A 22,859-nucleotide genomic window follows, 5' to 3' on the forward strand; every position below is an offset into this window, starting at 1 on the left:
TATGTTGAGTTTTACTGGGAGTGGCTTGAAGATTTCTTGAGCCGATCCAAAGATGTGCTTACCAACGTGGTCCTTTATCATGCTGTGTACACATCTTTGTTTAGCTACGATCATCCTCCTTCTATCATTCGTGCATTCTTCAAGCACTGGTGTTCAGCAATCAACACTCTTCACATAGCTCAAGGGGATATGTCGATTTCACTTTGGGACCTCCACAAGATAGGAGGCTTGCCGATCCAGGGGAAATTTTATGACGAGGTTGTTCCTAACGTGGAGGAGTTTTCTCATCGCAACAACTAAAAATTGCCTGCGAGTTACCGCTATGTATTTTGGGCGTATCACAAGTTTTCCCAGGAGGCTTAGGGTAAGTCAACCGTAAAGATTTCTTCATGGATCCGATTTTGGTACTGGGATGCCATGAAGTACAAGAGGCATTCGAAGAAAAGTGGCCGTAACAAGACAACCAGATTGAAGGGAGACTCGGATTCGTCAAGTGTTATTAGTCCAGCTGGGCATCGTATTCCTGTTGAGTTGAAAACATTTGAGGATCATGGCATAGCGCCAGGGCACTTGGAACAATCTTACCTAGCCGTTCTCTTAGCTTGTTAGCTTTGTAAGTTTGTTTCCCCCAAAGACGACATCAACCTTATCCATCTCGAAGTTTTCCAAGCTACTAGCAAGATGGTTGTAGGTGAATCCCTTAGTCTTGCTATTTCCAGTCTTAGCCAATATTTACAACGGCTTGGGCATTGATTCAAACTCAGCGAGCACCAAAGATCATGGTGCGGTACTTCCCTACCACTATGTGTATGGTTGGTTGGGTGAGTACTTTAGCACTCATTTTTCTTCATCAATTTTAGACAAGCTAAGGCTTTCTTCACCAACTCCAATCAAGCCAAGGCCTTTGAAGACGAGGTATTCTGGCGTGCTTACCGCGAAGAGTCTTGATGATTCGTAGGCGCAAGTGCTATTTCGAAGTTGTAATGGCTTGAGGATGGACCACCTAACAAGAGTTGGCTTGCCGCGGCGAGGTCTTAAAGATGACTCGCACCTTCGTTCCTCCGACTTGTCTTATCTTACAAGTCTTCGCTATGGGTATGTTTCTTCGTAACAAGGAGACCGATGCATCATTCAGCCATACAACCTTTAACGGGAAATACACAGCCTGAATCTTTGCAAGCCAAGCTGAAGGGAAATACATGTGCCAGGCAAGCTAAAAGGAAATGCATAGCCAGAATCTTTGCAAGTCGTGTATATGCATTGGGAGTATTGTACCCATGTATGCACAAATGCTTATAATACTTTACTAGCCAAAAACGAGTTTAAGAGCAATCCAGTGACCCGTGCCTACGTAGGTTGGTGGTTAAAGGTGTACCGTGGTGACTTAGGGACGGAAAATGGTATCAATTCTTCTTATTCACACAATGATACGCCAAGAAAGAGCTATTCTACGATTCATGTGCAGCTGGCACCTTTTGATTGTACGAGTGCAACGCTTTTATAGGATGAACCTGTGACTTTAGCACGTTAACATCTATGCTCATCTTCTCAACATCCGGATGCTTCTGAAGAGGAGGGCGACAAAGTTAATTGGCATAAAGATAAGCTTGGTCTGTGGCAACATCAACAGGTCTTGAACAAGCGACCGTGAGAAGATGCTTTGGATGATAGCGACGTAAATTTCCATCACAAGAAGAATAAGGTGTTTGAGCATTCTCAATGTGACTCAGCGAACATGGGTGTTCATTCCTATATGGAGATGTTATTTGGAGGCGATCTTCTTATGGTCGAGGATATTAGAGATCTGCCTGGTGCAGAGCTCATTCCAAATTCGACAAGTGCCTTGTGTAGGTGGAGGTGTGCAAGAGCCCGTCATGATTCTAACACCTTTGTCGACTAGCTCTGAGATCTCTTTGAGAGCCAAGCTTGCCGAACTTATGGCTACCTCAACTGAGTATTCTTCTTTGCACGTTATTTCCTTGAAGAAATTAAGTCTAGAGATTAAAGCTCAACAACTTGCGGCAATAGACTTATTAATTGCCCAAGTTCGGTCTTCTAAGAAAGCTGCTTTAGAAGGTTATCAAGTCATAAGGACTTATTTGGCTTCTGTCCAGGAACGGCTAGAAGCATTGGGGCATGAGCGAGAACAGTTGGAAACCGAAGCATCATAACTTCAAGGTGTTCTCTCGGAGCAGGAAGCTACATTTTCCCAACAACAAGAAGAGATTTTACGCCTAGAGCAAAAGAAGGGTGCGGCTATGGAAGTGCCCACCTTGGTCTCCTACTAACGTAGAGACTTTGAGGACTTTGGAAGGCTTACTTGAAGATCGTCGCCGTAGTTTTAGGGACATAGCTTTCAAGTAGCGTCTTCCATTTTTTTGCTTGAAGCCTTATTTGCCTTTGCTCATTTTTTGTAATAAGGCTTTGTAGCCAAATTTTTTCCCTTAAAGAAATAAAGTATTCATATTTGAATTTGCTCTTTATTCTTCAAAGTGTTTGTGTTTTATTGGTGATGTGACTGTACTTAAAGTTTTGAAGTTTCTAGTTGCCTACGTACCCTTGGTTGAGGAGGGATTAAGTCATGACATAGTTCAAATGAGTGATGGATGTTGGCGATTTTAATGGTGATCATAATGGTGTGTTTTTTTCTTTTCTTTTTTTTTTGTTTTGCTGCACACAGTTTATGCTCTTGCGGGCTAGGAGCGTTGGGTGTCGCCTTTTATGCTCGTGTGAACAAGAAGCGTTATGCTGTGTGTAGTTTAAGCTCATGCAGGCAAGGAGCATTGAGTGTTTGCCTTAGGGATAATAGTGCTTCGAGAATCTATCGTTAATGGGGTCGATCTTCAAGCCATCTTCCGCCATGATTAAGTAGGCACCGTTGGTGTAGACCTCTTGTATTACATAAGATCCATCCTACTTTGATGTGTACTTGTTTTTTGTTTTGTGAGTTGTGATGATGGGTCTTCGTAATTCCAAGACAAGATCTCTAGGTTAGAAAAACCTTGGGCAGACCTTTTTGTTGAATGCCTTGGATAGTCATGCTTGGTAGCATTCCAGGTGTTGTTGAGCTTCGAGCCTCCTTTTGTCGAGTGCTTTCAACTTTTAAAGTCGCAGCGTTGCATTTTCCTCTTTAGTCAAGCCTTCTTCTTTTCAATCATGCCTTCTTATATGGCCATCCGTAGTGAGGGGATTTGACTATTGAGTGGCAGAACATCTTCCACGCCATATACAAGAGAATAAGGCGTAGCTTGGGTAGCAGTCCTATGTGTTGTCCTATATGCCCAAAGTGTTTCGCTTATTCTTTCATGCCAGTCTCTTTTTGTTCGGCTGATCACTTTCTTTAGGAGGTTGCACATCATTTTGTTGAATGCTTCTGCAAGACCGTTAGTCGGAACATGATACATGGAAGACTTGTGCTGCTTGAACTTGTATTTCTTATAAAGCTCGTCCATAAGTCGATTGGAAAACTGTTTTCCATTATCGATGATGATGTAGCGAGGCACACCATATCAATAGATGATATGCTCTTTGATGAAATGGACAACATTTTCCTTCTTGACTTCCCTTAGGGGTACGACTTCAGCCCACTTGGAGAAGTAGTCTGCTGTAGCTAGGATGTAGGCTTCTCCAGCAGATGACTTTAGTGTGATTGGTCCTACAACATCCAATCCCTATGCATCAAATGACCATGAAGCAATTGTAGGGTATAATGGCTTAGGTGCTTGATGTATGAAGTTGGCATGGAATTGGCAGGCTTGGCACCTTTGTCATATTCCAGGCAATCCTTCACCATGCTTGGCCAATAGTAGCCCATCCTTTTGAGCCGAAAGTGCAGCTTTGGTCCAGATTGATGCGCTCCGTATACGCCTAAGTGTGCTTCTTCCATGGCTTGATTAACTTCTTCCTCACCTAAACATCTTAGAAGTAATCCTTCAAAAGAGCGTCAGTAGAGTGTTCCTTTGTAGTAGAGGAAGTGAAGTGCTCGTCGACGTATTTCAAAGCGGTGTCTAGGATTGTTCGAAAGTTTTCCATGCTCCAAGTAGTTGATCAGCGAGTGTCTCCACTCTTCAGTGTCGACTGGAAGTACTGAGATGACGTTTGTATCATCTAGTAGCATTTTAGTGACCAGTGGGATTACCCATCTTTGGCAAATTGGCACGTCTGCAACTTCGTCTTCTCCTAGCGCAATACTTAAGCCTAAGTTAGCGAAAACGTCTGCCATTTGATTTTCTTTTCTTGGCACATGTTCTAGCATCACGGCTTTGAACTTTCAGAGCAGTTGAGTTGCTAGCCGAAAGTATGAGACGAGATCATCTTTCCTCACTTCATGTTTAGTCAAGAGTTGATTGATTATGAGCTTAGAGTCATCATACACTCATAGCGTTGTGATTTCTATGTCGACCGCAGTTTGGAGTCCGATAATTAGCGCTTGGTATTTAGCGATGTTGTTGGAGCATAGCTTGCTTAGCCAGAAGGAATAGGGTAGTATTTGTCTTTATGGTGACATGAATACTATTCATGCCCCTGCTCGAAGAACATTGTCCATGTCGGGAAGATGTCGACGTAGAACACCTCTTTGTCAGGCAAGTCATCTAAGATTTTCCAATTGGCTGAGATTGGATGATCGACAAGAAAGTCTGCTAGCGCTTGTCCTTTGATGGCTTTAGCTAGAACGTAGATGATCTTGTATTGATTGAGAAGAAATGCCCATTTTGCTAGTTGCCTTGTCAAAACTGTCTTGGACATGACGTATTTGACTGGGTCAGCTTTGGCAACCCAGTGGTTAGTGTAAGCATGCATGTAGTGTCTAAGCTTTTGGACATCAAAGACTAAGGCAAAGCATATCTTCTCAATTAGGGTGTAGTTCAACTCGGCCCCAATGAAGGTTCTGCGTAGAGTGCTCTTTTCTTTTGGTCTTCATTTTCATGTGTTAAGAATGCTCTAATGGAACCTTCTTGTGCAGCAATGTACAAGATGAGTGGCTTTCCAGGCATGGGAGCTCTTAACACAGGTGGGCTTGCTAGGTACCTTTTTATGCTTTCGAAGGCAGTGCGGTAAGCGTCATCCCATACAAATGGCCTTAATCTTTAACTGGTCCACTTCAATGCCATAGTGCTTGACAATAAAGCCGAGGAATTTCCTAGAGGTGATGCCAAACGCACATTATAACAGGTTCATCTTAAGGTTGCAGTGTTGTAGTTTGTCGAACACCATTCGTAAATCCTTCAAGATTGTTGAGTGAGCATACTGATTCCACTGCTCTCTATGTTCCTTCTTTTCCTTTTCACCTCTTGTCAGTAGGAAAAATCACAAAAACTTTAGACTGTCTTGACATATTTTCCCCTCACAATGTTGTGTTTTAGGATCGAGTTACTCAGAAGAAGATTGGTGAAGAGTTCTTCTTAAATGGACTTTACTATCTCTCAAAGGAGTCCAATTTTGTCAAAAAGCTCAGTGTCAACTTAAGTCAAGTTCAAGAACACCAACTTTGGCACCAACGCCTTGCCCATCCCTCAGAACCTGTGATGACCAAGTTGTTCCCTTTTTTTTTTGTAAAAATACACTTGAGTGTGAAACTTGTCAAATGTCAAAAGCCACTAGACTCCCTTTTTGTTTCCTCTAATTCTAGAACCAGTAGACTTTTTGAGCTTGTTCACTCAGATATCTGGGGTCCTTCTCGTGTAGAATCCTTTGATGGGTATAGATATTATGTTACATTTGTTGATGACTATTCTAGAGTGACCTGGTTGTACCTTTTAAAACTCAAAAGTGATATGGTTAATGCTTTTAAGGACTTTCACAATCTAATCACCAATCAATTTTCGTCTAAGTTATATATGTTTAGATTAGATAATGGCACCGAGTACACTTCCAATAACATGAGTACTTACTTGAGCAATCATGGCATTTTGCATCAAACTAGTTGTGTTGGTACTCCACAACAAAATGGTGTGGTAGAGAGAAAGAATCGAGACTTATTGGAGAATACTTGATCACTTATGATCCAAATGAATGTTGCTAAGAAATTTTGGTCTCTAGCCCTACTCACTGCCACTTACATCATTAACAGACTGCCAATTTAGGTGTTGAATAATAAATTTCCCAGGGCAAGCCTATAGACTTGTCTCACCTCAAGACTTTTGGTTGTACTTGTTATGTGCACCTTCAAGCTCTTCATCGTGATAAACTCGACCCTCAAGCTGTCAAATGTGTGTCAAATGTGTGATAAACTCGACCCGCCAGCTTCCCAGTGAGTATTCATTAAAAATTTGCCATTAGTACAGGTAAACTTTTAACTGTACTTCTCACTAAAACTATTTTTTCATGATTTATAAAAGAAAATAAGCCTGACTAAGTTTTGGTCAATTTTTTTCTATGCTTGCAGCATTTGAGGTTGGAGCGTTCGAGGTTGTAGGAAAGAAACATGGCATCGGCCAAAGAGGTTGCAGCATTCAAATTATGAGTGGATTTTTCTATGTGTTGTAGTTTCCAAGTGCTCATTGTAATTTTGTTATCAGAATGTATGTACATAAGACTTACTCAACCCTACACATGCTTCGCCACTTGAGCCAACGCCTAAGGCTAGATTAAGCAATCTAGTCTCTCAAGTACTTGTTCTCTTTTTTGTTCCTAAAATGGTTACATGGGTTGCAATAGGGTATCGGATCCAGATCTGGATGAAGATGAGGTTTCAAAGCTTTCAACTCTTGGTAATGGAGCCAACACCAAAGACACGATAGATATTATAAGAAAGTCCTCAGAGATGAGTAAGAGGTTAGCCATATAAATATTATGCTGTAATTTACTTAATTCTTATGGATGGGTTTAAGATTTCCTTGAGTGTTTCCATCTGAAGTAAAATTAAATACCAGTCACCTTTCATTTCATCCTTGTATGCTTTTTTCTTTCTCATATTTTAATTTGCATTCTTTGATGTGCATGCTTCTAATAGGAATTACAAAGACTTAATAAACAAATACAATCGTCTTGCACGAGAAGCTCGTGAGAGCAAAAAACTGGAGCAGGAGGCTAAAAGATTAAAAAACTGAAGGTAAGTTTGTGATGGAATGATCTTAATTGAATCTCAATTGATGAGTGAAACCTAATTTAGTGAATGTTTTTTTGGCTATTATCAGACAAGGGTACCAATGATAAGTTGACACATGGCAGTATCTCAATGGTGGTTGACATGTCAGATTATATTGTTGGAAATGGGTGTAATTGGTTGTGGTTAGTTAGAATCTGGAGGATAAGATTTGTTAAATAGATAAAGAAAGGCAGCTTAGTCAGTAAGTTGTTGGTTGACATATAAAAGCATTGTAAACACTCTGCATAATTCATTCAATACAATCAGAGCTTTCTCTCTATTTCTCAAACACTTATTTCTTAGCTTTTCTCTTTCGAATCCTTTTTCATAGCTATGGTGTCACATCCCAACCCGAGGTCCACCACATCCCGGGCTCGCTCCACCACCGTAGCATGATATTATCCGCTTTGGGCCTCAACCATGCCCTCACGGTTTTGTTTTTGGGAACTCACGAGCAACTTCCCAGTGGGTCACCCATCCTGAGAGTGCTCTAGCCTCCTTCTCGCTTAACTTCGGAGTTCCTACGGAACCCGAAGCCAGTGAGCTCCCAAAAGGCCTCGTGCTAGGTAGGGATAGGAATATACATTTAAGGATCACTCCCCTGGGCGATGTGAGATGTTACATATGGATAGCTGGAGATACATCTGTTATCATGGTATCAAGAGCCATCGATTTGTTGTGGGTCAACAAATGTTCTTGGGCTCGACAATTCTGGGTTTTTTGGGGTGCTAAAGATTTTATAGCTGTGGATCTGAGTACATGTCGATCTCAGGTAATATGTTTCATTTGGTGATTTTCCTGTTCAAGTTTTAGGGCACGAAGCCATTTTTTCATCTTGTTGAAGTTTTAGGGCACGAAGCCATTTTCTTGCTGAATTGTTGAGGCACGAAGCCATTTTCTAGCTAAATTTTTTAGGCACGAAGCCATTTCTGTTGTTTTTGGGCACGAAGCTATTCTCTGGTGTTCTGCAATTCTTAGGTGTTAATTGTTGTTATCTCTGTACAATACTTTGATTCGTGAAACATGACTATTCTTGGTGTGAAAATTGAGGGAGTTTTGGGGATGTTGACAATTAAACTGAATGATCGCAATTTTTCTAAATGGGCTTTTCAATTCAAATCAGTCTTGAAAAGGTATAAGTTGTTTGATCACTTTGATGGATCTGTTGTGTGTCCTTCAAAATATGTTGTTCATACAGAAAATGGGGTTACTACAACAGTCACAGAAGCTTTCTTGGAGTGGGAATCTGTTGATATGGCTTTGTTAAGTTTACTTCTTGCTACCTTGTCTGATGAAGCAATTAAGCATATTATTGGATGCAGAACTGCACATGATGCTTGGTCTAGCTTACAAGATAGGTATGCATCAGTATCCAAGGCTAGAGTTAATACTCTAAAGACTGAATTTCAAACTTTGCAGAAAGGAGGAGATTTAACAGATCAATTCTTGTCAAAACTCAGGGCTATTAAAGAACAATTACTTAATGCTGGAGAAATTGTTTCGAGTAAGGACTTTGTCTTGGCTGCTTTATCTGGGTTACCTCGAGAATATTCTACCATTAGGACATTGATTCTTACTTGGGATACTTCTATCACATTGAGAGAATTTCGTGAGCAATTGTTATATGCTGAAAGAGAAGTTGAATCTCTTTTGAATACTCTGTCTCATAATTTCATAGGATTATATATACAAGGATCATCACAAGGTTCATCTCAGGGATCTACTAGTAATTCTGGAGGGGTTCCATGTACAACTGGTGGTGTTTTAACTCAGATGCCAAATGGGTCTTCATCATTTGGAATGCAAGTTTCTGGTTTCTCACAAGGCACTGTTTCAGATAGTGGTTCCTTGCCATTTCCACTTATTTCAATACCAGTTTCTTCTACTATGCCACTGATGTATCCTCAAGTTCTTGGAAATCAGTTTTTTTCATCATCAACTTGTTTCCTGGGATACTCTGAGTTTCCAAATGCATATGGTTTTATGGGAAATGTTGCTGCGCCAAGGCAGTTTTCTAATACCAATGGCAGTCCAAGGTCTTTCAGGCCTAATAATAATGGAAATGGGAATGAGAGTTTTCGATCCTCACAAGGTGGGAATAATACAAGTCATGGCAGAGGGCAATCTTCTGGTACCAGGCAGAATAATGACAACTAGAACTCTTGGTCTGGTAACACTGAAACAAGGTCACATATTGTCCCAGAGTGTCAGATTTGTTTCAAAAGAGGGCATACTGCTCCAAATTGCTGGAAAAGGTCTACAAATCCAAGCTCGAATGGTACAGTAGTTGAATGTCAGATATGTGGGAAGAAGGGTCACGGTGCATTGGACTGCTATCATAGGAACAATTTTGCTTATCAAGGCAGTGTACCATCAGAATCTATAACTGCATGTTGGAAATATGCCCTGAAAGTCAATCTTTGGAAGAAACCTTTCAGGACAATGAATGTGTGTATAGATGACTCTTATACATCAAAAGGCAAAGATACTAATTAGGACTATCTCAATAAACGATATATGTCCTAAATAGTGAATCCATGGACAATGGATCGATGTAAGAAGTAATCTAATGATGTTAGACTACAGAGACCTTCTTCACATAACCATCATGTCCAAAAAGGTTCCTAGTCATATGATTGTCAGAGGGATACTGACAATGCAAAGACCAGTACATACTATGTCCCCTTCAATTGGAAGGATGGAAAGTCTCATCCCATTCGTGTAGTGACACTAAGACAGGTATGTAGGTGCTCATTAAGGGAATGAGTTCACTGAACACAATCGAACGAGAGTACTTGCATGGAGGTCTACTCACATGTCAAGCAAGTAACTCTAATGGTTGGAATAATGTAAGTAGTCCTTTGACCTGAGGCATCATAGTTGTCTTGTGGTTAGGTCCTTGATCTTTGATTATGTCAAAGTCACTCCATTCGCGGGTGTCCACGGCATAGTTGGGGTTAAGCCACTTAGCCATGGAGGCAAGTAAATGCACAACAAGGGATCTCTAATCCTTGTTATGAAAGGATGAATACTCTAAGATATGATTCGGGAATCTTCGGCCGAAGTATCGAGCGTAATAAAGGAAAGCGTTCCTATACGACTCAATTGAATCATATAACATGGAATAATCACATTAGGGGTTTGACATAATATATCCATACCCTAATAGTGTGATTGAGAGTATTGTTTTAGAGAAAGATCGAATTACATTGTAATTCCAACTGAATAGGTTCTCCGAACAAATTCTACATTAGCTTGGGTAGCCATGATATATGGTTAGATGTCACTCATGGCTTGTGAGTTCTTCTAGATGACTAAATAAGTAGTCGTCAAAGAAGAAGGAGAATTAAAAGTAAGTTTTAATTCACTAAGTGATTGGATTAAATATAATCAATTGGATTGGTGCCAATCACCTCACTGCCTTGCTAATTAGAACCTAAAATGATTGTACACCGATACACTCTTGTAGTGAGACAACTAATGGATGATGGAAATAATTAATTGGATTAATTAAGTGTTGTGATTAATTAGAAAGTCTAAAGAAATCATAAAAGCGATAAAAGATCGTTTTGGGCTTAAAGAAAAGTTCGGGTTCATTTGGGCCATTAAGCCCAAACCCATTAGGCTTTTATTTAAGCATAGGATGACTTGAAATAATAAAAGCCCAAAGCCCAAACAACACTAAAGGGGCCGGCCAAATAAAGGGAAAGTGAGAGAGAGAGGAAGTCAAGTTGTTGACTTGTTTCTTTGTGTTATAAAAGGAACTTTATAGTGAAAAGTTTCATTAGGGTTTTGTGAGTTAACTTTCACCAAAAAACTGAGAAAACACAATCTCTCTCTCCACTCACAAGGCCGGCCACCAAGAGGAGTTCTAGCTAATCATCTTTTCTCCTTTTGGTCATTCCTCCATCCATCTCACTATACTAGTGGGTGTGGATCTTTAGAGGTCTTCTACTTTGGAGACTAAAGGAGAACCAAGGAGCACTCATTCTAGCAAAGTGGAGGAGGCAAGGAGGGAGGCTAGGCTCAAGGAGTTCCAAGAGCAAAGAACTTGGAGGTGGTCCATCCTTGGTCTCAAGTCTAGATCAAGAGGTATAAAACTATACCTTCACTTTGTTCTTCAATAATTTCTTAGATGCATCAAATATGGACCTATGCTTCTTGAAGGGGATTTGCATGACTATAGCTTTGATATTATGTGATAACATGCTTCCGTTGCTTATGTATATAAATTTTGAATTGTATATGCATGCTAGTCACTAGAAATCCCACATAAATCTCATTATTTTCCCTTCACTGCAATGCAAGCACAAGTTCAGCTAACTTACTTGCCAAGTGACTCTTGGATTGTAGACACATGTGCTTCACATCACATGATTGCAGATGTGAATGCTCTTCAGCAAGTCAATGCATACAAGGGTACTGATAAAATTACAATTGGCAATGGACAAAGTTTGCCCATTCATCACATTGGATCTGCAAAATTGCACACATTACCTCATTCTTTAATTTTGAGAAATATGTTACATGTGCCTATTATTGCGGTAAATCTGTTATCTATTAAACAACTTTGTAAAGATAATTTATGTTGGTTCATATGTGATGAGAATGATTTCTTTGTGCAGGACAAGGTAACCAAGGCTGTGCTATACCAAGGAAGGAGCAATGATGGAGAGTTGTTTAAGATTCCTACCAAGTTGATTACTAATGCTGCAGTAAAGTATCAAAATAAGCTAACTGGATTACTTGGTCAGAAACTAAAGCATGTGATTTGGCATCAAAGGTGTGGACATCCGAGCAATGAAGTTTTGTCTACAATGTTGAAGCAATCTTAGATAGATAGTTGTGCAGATGATACACAACATATGTGTTCATTTTCTATTTCAGGAAAGATGACTTGATTACCTTTTGTAGATAAGAAAGACAAATGTGTATTTCCTTTTCAAAAGATTCATTCTGACCTTTAGGGTCCTTCACCTACTAAATCCATTGAAGGTTTCAAATATTATGTCAACTTTGTAGATGAATTCTCTAGATATGTTTAGATATTCCCATTGATTAATAAATCAGAAGTCCTTGATATCTTTCTCAAGTTTTATAGTTTAGTATCAACTCAGTTTAATGTTGGTATTAAGTGCATTCAAACTGATAGAGGTAGAGAGTACATGAGTAAACGATTTCAGAATTTTCTAGCACAAAAGGGTATAATTCATAAAGTTTTGTGTCCATATACCCCTTAGCAAAATGGAGTTGCTGAGAGGAAACATAGGCATATTGTGGAAACAGTTATAACACTCATGACTGTTGCTGGTTTGTCTCAAGAGTTGTGGTGTCATGCATGTGCTCATTCTGTATTTTGATCAAGAGGATGCCATGTAAGACTTTAAGTTTGAATTCTCCATATCAAATGCTATTTGGTGATGTTCCTAGGCTGCAAGAGTTGAAAGTGTTTGGTAGTGCATTCTATCCATATATTAAACCATACAATGAAAACAAGTTACAACCAAGAGTAGTGTTATATGTTTTTCTTGGCTATGCACATGGATACAAAGGTGTTATGTGCTATCATCCACAAACTAGAAAATTTATTATTTCTAGGCATGTTATTCACAATGAGGATGTGTTTCCTTGTAAGATCAGTTCTGCAATATGCAAAGATCAATCTCAGGATATGTCTTATACTCAGGAAGCTACAAATCACAGATCATCTGCAATATTTGTTCTTCCAGTACATTCTCCAAATGCTAACATAATATCAAACATTGTGAATATATCTCCTAGTAATGAAGTGCAGCTTTCTGGTTCTGAGTCTACTATTCCAGTGGTACAGTCACACTTTCAAGGTTTAAGCACTACATTTGACAGTTCTACATCATCTCCACAATCTGAAACAACTCTCCTAGCTCCACAAACAGCCTCAGTGTTACATGTCCTTCATCCTGCACAATTGGAGGTAATTCTTCCCTTTGAAACATCTAATATTGGTAATGCCTCACATTGTGATACTCACACTCACAAGATGCAAACCAAGTTGCAAACTGGTGCTATTTCTCGAAAAGATTACTCTAGTTATATTGCATCTTGGCCTGAATTGTCTACTTTGAGACTAGATGATATAGATACATGTCAAAATGGTTTTTCTTTTATGGCTCACATTAATGATATTGTTGAACCAACATCATTTCGAAGTGCTGCAACAAACACTGGCAGAATGCAATGCAAGAGGAGTATGATGCACTTAGGAGTGAAGGTACTTGGAATTTAATTTCTCCACCTACTCACAGGGTAGTTATTGGAGGTAAATGGGTGTACAAACTAAAGAAGAATCTAGATGGATCAATTTCAAGATATAAGGCACGTTTGGTGGCTCAGGGGTATTCTGAAGAACATGGTTTGAATTATTTCAAAACTTTTATTCCTGTGGTTCGACACACTACTATGAGACTCAATATTTCACTTGCAGCACAACACAAATGGGAATTGAGACAACTTGATATTAAAAATGCATTTTTGCATGGTGACTTAGAAGAAGATGTCTACATGCACCAACCACAAGGATTTATTGATCCTCAGTATCCAAATCACGTTTACAAGTTGGTTAAGTCTCTCTATGGCCTTAAATAAGCACCTCGAGCATGGAATGCCAAGTTTACTGGATATCTACCTGCAATGGGGTTCACAATGTCACAATCTGACACTAGTCTATGTGTGAAATATGATGGAGTGGATGTTATTGCATTATTACTCTATGTTAATGATATCATTTTAACTGGTTCTAATCCAAAAAAGGTTCAACCAGTTATTACAAAATTGGGGGATGTGTTTGATCTCAAGGATATGGGCAAATTATCATACTTCTTGGGGCTGCAGATTACATACAAATTAAATGGAGATATTTTTCTCAGTCAAACTAAATATGCCAAAGACTTGCTTCACAAGGCAGGAATGGATAATTGTAAATCTGTGAATACACCATGCAAACCTCATTCTCAGTTTCTTGATTCAGAGGGCATCCCTTTGCCTGATCCAACATTTTATCGAAGTGTAGTAGGAGCTTTGCAATATCTTACATTCACACGACCTGATTTGGCATATGCTGTTAATGTTGCTTGTCAATATATGAATACTCCCACTGAGGTGCACATGATCTGGTCAAAAGGATCCTACGTTATGTGCAAGGTACACTTGAATATGGTCTCACTTATTCAACCTCAATAGATCCATCCCTTGTTGCTTTCTCATATTCAGATTGGGCAACTGACCCCAATACTAGGAGATCAGTCACTGGTTTTTTTGTTTATCTTGGACATAATCCAATCTCATGGTAGTCTAAGAAGCAAGCTTCTGTTTCTAGAAGTTCAACTGAAGCTGAGTATAAATCTCTTGCTCATTGTGCTGCTGATATTACATGGATTCGAAATATATTGAGGGATTTGCATTAGTTTTTACCTGAACCTCCTCTCATACACTGTGATAACTTGTCAGCCCTTGCTCTATGTTCAAATCATGTCTTTCACACCAGAATCAAACATCTTGACACTGACTTCCACTTTGTTCGAGAAAATGTTCAAAATAAGGATATACTGGTTCAATATGTACCCACTGAGAAGCAAACAACTGATATTTTAACCAAAGGATTACATAGTCCAGTGTTTTTTAAACATTGTTGCAATCTTAGGCTTGGATCCCCAGCCAAGATTGAGAGGAGATGATAAGTGACACATGGCAATATCTCAATGGTGGTTGACATGTCAGATTATATGGTTGGAAATGGGTGTAATTGGTTGTGGTTAGTTAGAATCTGGAGGATAAGATTTGTTAAATAGATAAAGAAGGGTAGCTTAGTCAGTAAGTTGTTGGTTGACATATAAAAGCATTGTAAACACTCTGCATAATTCATTCAATACAATCAGAGCTTTCTCTCTATTTTTCAAACACTTCTTTCTTAGCTTTTCTCTTTCGAATCCTTTTTCATAGCTATGGATAGCTGGAGATACATCTGTTATCAACAAGAACTGGAGACAGTTGTCAAAGTAAAAGATAATGAAGTTCTGAGGGCTTTAAAAGCTTCAAAGACAACTCGGGGTGAAGGAATTATGCAGAATGGTGGATTATGTAACACTAATTCAGTGTCTGTCAACAGTTCACCAGAAGTTCAAAGAAAACATCCTTATGCTTCCATCCGTAACTTGGATTGGACTGAAAACTTGGAAAATGATCTACTGTGTTATAGGAAAACAGAAAACTCAAACTTCACTGACCATGTGGATCTTCAAAACTTTCTCATGATAAAGTAAGAGATGCCTACTCTTTAATAGATAAGGATGCTTCAAAACTTTCTACAGCTAAGCGTGGACTTTCAAATCCCTAATTGAAAGAATAAATCTATGAGGATGTTGTTAACTAGAAGTGCACTTGATTGAGGTCAGATGCAGTTTCTGATACTAGGAAAGAAACACCCACTTGTAACGATACTGCCAGGACTCCTGCTGCTGACATTGCTGATGTTGTTATTCTTGATGATGGTGAACAAGATTACCCATGTTTAACATTAGAAAGGAGCCTCATATCCCACAACCGCATCCCGGACCAGGTACACTATTGAAGCAATTTTTTGAGTTACTGTGCAAGATATCATGAATGAGTACATTTTCCGTAAGATTTATGTGATGAGAATGTAATTTTGTTTTTGTTATTCCAATTCAAAATACAGGGGATGTTTGATTTTCTGGGGACTTGCTTGGGTTTGATGGAACGAAAAGGTATTTAGGTAAATGGTGCAAGTGGGATCTGAATCAAAGTTCTGGTAATTTGATTGTTGTAGGAGCTGATGGAAGAGTGGTAGAATCAAAGTTCTGAGAGCACTGAACCAATCTACAGTGGTGAGTGTATGTGCTTGCTTTCATTCAATATTTGTCTAAAAACTTAGATTGCTTGGTTCCACGATTTGTAATTTTGTAAGGGAATCTGTAATTCATAGTCGGAAGGGTTAGAATAAGAAGAAAGTTTTAAACTTGAGTGTGAGTACCTCAAAGAGCAGTTGGCGGCGTTAAAGTTACTTTCTTTGCTGAGGGAAGGGTTGCAGGGGTGGTAGAAATGTCAAAACTTTGGATAATTCAGTGATTCATTTTGTGCTAGATTATAACCACAAATACTATTCTTACCATCTATTTATATCATCGTTTGTACTATCTTTGTAATAGAGATGGGACCTACATACATTTTCGGACCCTATTTCTTTTAGAGAGATGGTCAAATGATGGTACAAACAGATGGTATATGTAGCACTACTACTCCTCGATTATAACAGCTTGATTTCTGTTTACGTGGTTTTTACGATGCAAGTCTCGTTCCAGCTTTTGTCAATCCAAGATTCCAAGGTGCAGGCAAGTACACAAGTTGCAACAGCAACCTCAAGTGAAATATGAGGTAGGTACACTATTAGCTGTCTTCCTTCAATATACTTTTAAATAATGCTCATTTTTATAACAAGAAAAAGAAGCTGATCAAGTTTCGCAAATTTTTCATACGAATTTGATAAACTGTTCAATCTCTCAGTTACATGTTTCCTTTTCTGCTCCTAACATGGTCATGTGTTGCAATCCAGGGTATCTGATTTAGATCTGGATAAAGAGGAGGTCCCATATCTTGCTACTTTTGGTGATGGGGCCAACAACAAAGACACAAAAGACGTTCTAAGCGTTTCCTTGGCGATGTTTAATAGGTCAGCCATCTAAATCTTATTTTGAACTATAGTTAATTTAATGGACGGAGAAAACTGTTTGACATTGGCTATATGTAGTGTTTCTATCTCAAATCTAAGCATCGTCTCTTCATTTCGATTATATAATTTTGTCAGGAAAGTGGTACTGAAATCGGATAAATTCAATAATTTTAACATTTCTTTTCTTTGAATTAGATGACTGAAATTTTTTGATAAAAAAAAAATATATATTTAAATGGTTTCGGGGTGTTGTGAAAAAAGGGGGTAGCCCCCGGTTCGAATGCTCTGTGCAAAATACAGCCCGCTGTTTCTGGATTATTCACTGCACATGCTAGTTGTGGACAGCTTTGAAGGGGATTATGGTTTGGAAATGTATCCACACATCATTTTTCACCTTTTGAATGCCCATCTTTTTTTAATCTTTGAATTGAACAAACAAAAACAAAATTAAGAACTAGACACATACAACACCATGTAGGGAATAAATTAGTATTAAGCTTATTATCTACGAGATTCAAACTTAAAATTTTTCATTATCAATAAAAAATACTATTAAATTGCAGTACTAAGTTACCAATTTTGTTAACTATTGAATGCGACAAAATAGAAATTATATTTCCTTATAGGCTAGGATTAAAAGTTTGGGACTTGAGACCCCAACTCAAGACCTTGAACATGAAACCCCATATTTATGACCTTAAACTCGAAACAAACAATGAAATTTCTCCAATGCACATAAAAAATGTACATATTTAAGTTACACTTAAACAAGAATCGGTAGATCTCGTTAGGCCAAATAATCTAATTGCTCTTGTACGTATATATAACTTAAATCTACACTTTGATGTGCATTGGAGAAACTCTCCTTAAAATTTAGCTCTATGTTTGACAGTGGTGAAGCGACCCACAAGGCTAAGGTGGGTTGTAGCTGACACACCCCTGTTGGAAATGTGCCCTAAAGCCAATCATATGATGATACTTTACGTACATTTCACATGTTAAACTAATCTAGTTTAATATAAAGGGCAAAGATTATTGTTTGAGCCGTCTCATATAAATGTTATATGCTTAAACGATAAAGTCCAAGGAATATGTGATTGGGAGAATGTAATCTAATGAAGTTAGATTCATGAGACCATTCTTTCGTAGACACATCCTAAATGTTCCTGATCATAGGATTGCCAATTGGGCATTGACAGTCCATCAAGATCGGTACGTGCTATGTCTTCTCTCAGGGAGAGTGACTAGTCTCGAGTCATTGGTGTGTGTGACATCAAGACAAGTACGTAGGTGCTCAATAGAGAATGAGTTCACTGAACGTGATCGACGAAGAGTTCTCATACTCATGTCACATGAGAACTCATGGTTGGGATAATGCAAAGTAGTCCTTTGACCTGAGGCATCATAGTTGTCTTGTGGTTAAGTCCTTGATCTTTGATTATGTCAAAGTCACTCCATCAGGAGGGTGTCCACGGCATCGTTGGGGTTAAGCCACTTAGCCATGGAGGCAAGTGAATGCGCAACAAGGGATCTCTAACCTTCAAACTGTTTGAGGGAGAATACTCTATGATATGATTAGAATCTCTGGCCAGAGTATGAATGAGATTTAGAAAAGTCGTTCTAAATCACATTCAAGGAAATCATATAAGCACACGAATCACATTGGATAGTAGACATGAACATATAAACTATCAAACCAAACAATGTGGTCAAGAGTATTAGATTAGAGAAAGACCGTGTTGCATTTGTAATCCCAAACTGAATAGGTTCTCTAACCTCTTCTGATTAGCTTGGGTAACCATGATATGCTGCTAGGTGTCACTCATGTTTTGTGGAAGCCCTAAACGTGTGTAATCACTAAAGGGAGAATTGAAAGTAAGTTTCAATTCACAATAGATGTAAAATGGTTTTAATCGCCCACTGCCTCGCTAAAAGGAACCTAATGGATCGCACACCATAAGAGGTGGAGATTGGAGATTAAACGGAGATGAGTAAGAATGATTAAATGGTTTAATCATTTATTTATGGCAAGGTTTAATTAATATGTTAATTAATCAAACGAATAAGTTCGTTAAAGACCTCGGGATAGTTTTGGACCTTAAGGCCCAATGGGCTTCGAACGTCAAGCCCATTAACTTAAGTTGTATGACAACTTAATGAATAATGATTCACAAAGGCCCAAACAACCCAAAAATACCCCAAGGCCGGCCATGATGCTAAGGGTAGTGAACTTGGACTTAATTACAAGTTTGCCACTCAAATGAATAAAGGTATAAATATGACTTTATAGCCTAAAATTCATTAGGGTTTGTTTTGGAGAAAATTGGTGAGAACTTGTCTCTCCATTTCTCTCTAAAGAGGCCGGCCACCTTGGGGGGTGCATCTTGCAATCCCACTACTCCAAGGTCACTCATTTCTTCTCCAATCTCTCCTTGGTGAAGAGACTTAGAGGTTCTCAATTTTGGGAACTTGGAGAAACCTATTCATCCATCCAAATCCATAGATTTTAGATGCAAGGAATGAAGGCCCTCTCTTTGGGTGATTAGCCTTTGCTTATGCAAAGAGGAATCTACAAAGGTATAAATTTCAACTCACTTTGTTTTGAGTTGAGTTTTGGTTCACCAATCTACTAGGCTTTGAATTTCATGGTTAATGTTTTGTTTTTAAGTGCATGCAAGCATGATTCCGCCTTTAATTGTTAATTGCATGCTTATTGATGTTGCTTAAATGAACATGTTTTCACAAAATATTCCTTCAACCCCGACCGGGATCGAGGCATGCTGGCCGTCATGTGAAGGTGACGTAACCATGTGCACAGTGCGGAAGCAATAAAGATAAGAAATATACGAATAAATAAAATCTGAAAGTTACTAATGTGCACTAATAAACAGGAAGTGCTAAGAGTGAGATACAAGTGTAAACACTTCTAATTAGAGCATAGAAAGTCTAGGTGGAGTCCAGTAGGACAAGTACTAGTTATACAGTATCAGAAGATGTCCTACAACTAATTTATTCTGTCAAAACTGCCGAAATCCTCAATGCCACCAACAACAAGTTTACCTAAAACCTGGAGGAACGCAAAACAGAAAACGTGAGTGGGCAAAAACAAATGTTTTACAAAACCATTTCATTTCTCAACAGTTCTAACCCCTCTTCGTAAAACATGTATAACTTTTCCTATAAATGGAATATAAACATATGCATAAATGTATATTTAATTATCTCAATTCAAATCATGCTTCACATAATCATAATCACAAGTATGCCATGCCAAGATGCAAATAAAATAAGTAATTCAGGTGAGAATAATTTCATGGAAGATAACATATTAGCCGAAACCCCTGCATAAGTCTGTACGGCTGAATTCATAGCTCATTAGTCAATCTAGTCAGAGTCACTACTATGACCTATATGGCACTACACTGCACACAAGTCGGAACCACTAAAAAGGGGTATGTACAATAAGATTGGGTGTAATATAATTATGCTCAATTGTACTCTCTCATGATAACTGGGCGATAATTCGCTAGTCACCTACGAGTCAGAACCACCTATGATGGTCTGTACGACAAGACTGTGCACCTAAATTGGATCCAATATGAGCATATGGTACGAGAGGTGACATTATATACAGGCCTGTGCCATATCTCTGGCTAATCACTAACACCGGGGTGCAGGTTTATGAGCTCTATGCTTCTCAATTAATCACAACTTTAATCACATTCACAATTCAAAAACTCATATGGGCTTACCTGAGCATCCACAACACCACATTCATATATTATGCATCATATAACAATCCGTATACAAAATATAAATCCATATGCATGGCATTCAAGGCATACTTTCATTTAAACGCATTTTCTGGGAAAATATCAAGTGCATAAATATATACTGAAAACCAAAAGCCCACTCACTGGTATGTCGAAAGGTCGTAGCCCCCGAGTCGCCCTTGACTGCACTCGTCCTCGGGATAAGCCTCCCCTATATGCAAAATAACTATAAAAACATTATTTAAAGTACATAGACAAAACTAGCTAATAACTTCTCATACAATGCTCAAATGGGGTGTTTGAATATACCAACGTGATCTACACAACCTCACGAACATCCCCATATTTTTAAAATAATTTTCCGACCACCCACGAGCCGGTAAGTGCATGGCAATACTCACGGCCACGCGCAGGGAACCCTAACGGAAACCCTAACTGCCGTTAAGAATATTCCGTTAAATAGTAATAGAATCCGTTAGTTTTACCTGATGGCGTCAGAATATTCCGTCAACTTTGATGAAATATTCCATCTTCTTCTCCGGTTAGACTCGCCGGTCGCCATCGCCGTTCACCGGAAACTGGAAAAATCACGGAAACCTTCATATCCTGTCCAAATCTCAACCAAATTCCACGAAACTTGAACCAATTTGAAGCTTAGGACAAGTAGAACAAAACATTACCTTTCATCGACGGAACTTGTCGGAAAATCCTTCGATATTTCGGCTAAACCTGCAACTCGTCGTATCTCAACTTTCCGACGTCCAAATCACTTCATTTTTCTTCTCTGAGCTTCGTGAAGACAATCTAAAGCTTCCTATGCCCTTAAAAACTCCTAAAAACCTCACATCAATTAGTGCATGAACAGTGCAAGAAATTTGGGGTTCGAGTTCCAAGATTTTTAAAGGTTTTAAGGTTTAAAAATGGTATAAATCAACTCAGAGACTTGCAAGGAGTTTGAATCTTACCTTCTTGACGTCGATCCGTGCTTGAAATGGAAGCTTGGAGTTTGTCCGTACGTTTGTATAGGTTTTCTGAAAAATCCGAGAGAAATGAGAAAGAGGGAAGGCACGGGAGAAAGGGATAGGTCTTTTGGGTATGTGTGTGTGGTCCTCACACTAACACATCATCAAACAACACTCACCATAAAAATTTAGGTCTAAACTTGACCAAATTAAACTAGGGCAATAAAATAAATCCAAAATTTTTGCCCAAGTCCAACGATTCAATCCATCCCTCAGGGGTAATTCCGTCAATTCACCTCATCGAGATACAATAAGTTCGGGGATGGGCTGTGACAGTAGCCCAAGGAGGTTTTCTATAAGAGTAGTGCTATTCATGCACTCATTTTTACTTCTCACACACTACTCTCAATTTTTGGCTATCAGATAGAATAAATTGAAGATAATCAACAACAAAAAAATAATAAGAGTGTGTTAGAGGTAAAAATGAGTGTGTGAATAATACTATTCTTTTGTAAACTCATGCTTATAGCCCACTCAATTTCAATATAGGTTATTATTTAATATACAATTTAGTAGAGGATAGGTAATAAATAATAAGTTTTATGCTAAAAATTATAAAATAGTTCTATCTCTCGTCCCCCTTTATCCTATTTGTAAAAGAAAAGGACTATTTACCCTATGCAATTTAGTCTATGTGCTTCTTACTCAAGATAAGAAAAATAATTTTTTTTTAAATCCACTATTAATCCCTATTTCCGCAATTCTTTTTTGTTACGCTTTTCCAATGAAGTCACCTTTGGTACGTTCTTAATCTCTTTATTTACTTATTCTTGATTTAATTAGTGGGTTAATTATTTATATGATCCTTGAATTTATCGGCTAGGTTATGATTTTGGGAATAATTTATATTCTATTGTTGTTCTTTTATATTGATTATTATATAATTTTATATAAACAAAAAAAAAAAACATATGATATCAGAATATTAATTTCAACTAGCCCACCTAAAGAAAATTTCTAGCTCCGCCCTTGATGTTTGAATAACCAAACAATGGAATGCCCATTCTTAAAATATTAAGCATGCCAACTACGCGTCACTATATGGTAATCACTTGTGTACTTATGAATCACAATGAGTTATATATATAGTCTATGATTTCATCTCAAATAGCATTCTTTTTATTGTTTGCATGTAGTCTAATATCCTAATAGATAAAGTGTTAAGTTTTCACTTAAGCATTCCGAGATAGAAACTCACTTCTCCTAAATTATGTAATAGTTTTCATCCCTCTCCTCAACTTAATAATAATAAA

General features: G+C 38.4%; 1 long non-coding RNA gene and 1 pseudogene across 1 annotated transcript; one reads left to right on the forward strand and one right to left on the reverse strand.

Annotated features, from left to right (window-relative positions):
* Positions 1–417: 417 nt before the first annotated feature.
* On the forward strand, positions 418–16,254 carry LOC126630146 (uncharacterized; annotated as a pseudogene).
* Positions 16,255–19,718: 3,464 nt separating this feature from the next.
* LOC126627784 (uncharacterized) lies at positions 19,719–21,631 on the reverse strand. Its single transcript, XR_007625135.1, has 5 exons — positions 21,550–21,631; positions 21,265–21,416; positions 21,070–21,162; positions 20,729–20,795; positions 19,719–19,878 (listed from the first exon to the last, which is right to left on the reverse strand). It is a non-coding gene; the product is annotated as an uncharacterized LOC126627784 (long non-coding RNA).
* Between the last annotated feature and the right edge of the window lie 1,228 nt (positions 21,632–22,859).

This window comes from Malus sylvestris, chromosome 7 (genome assembly GCF_916048215.2).
Source record: "Malus sylvestris chromosome 7, drMalSylv7.2, whole genome shotgun sequence".
In the NCBI taxonomy this organism is placed as follows: domain Eukaryota; kingdom Viridiplantae; phylum Streptophyta; class Magnoliopsida; order Rosales; family Rosaceae; genus Malus; species Malus sylvestris.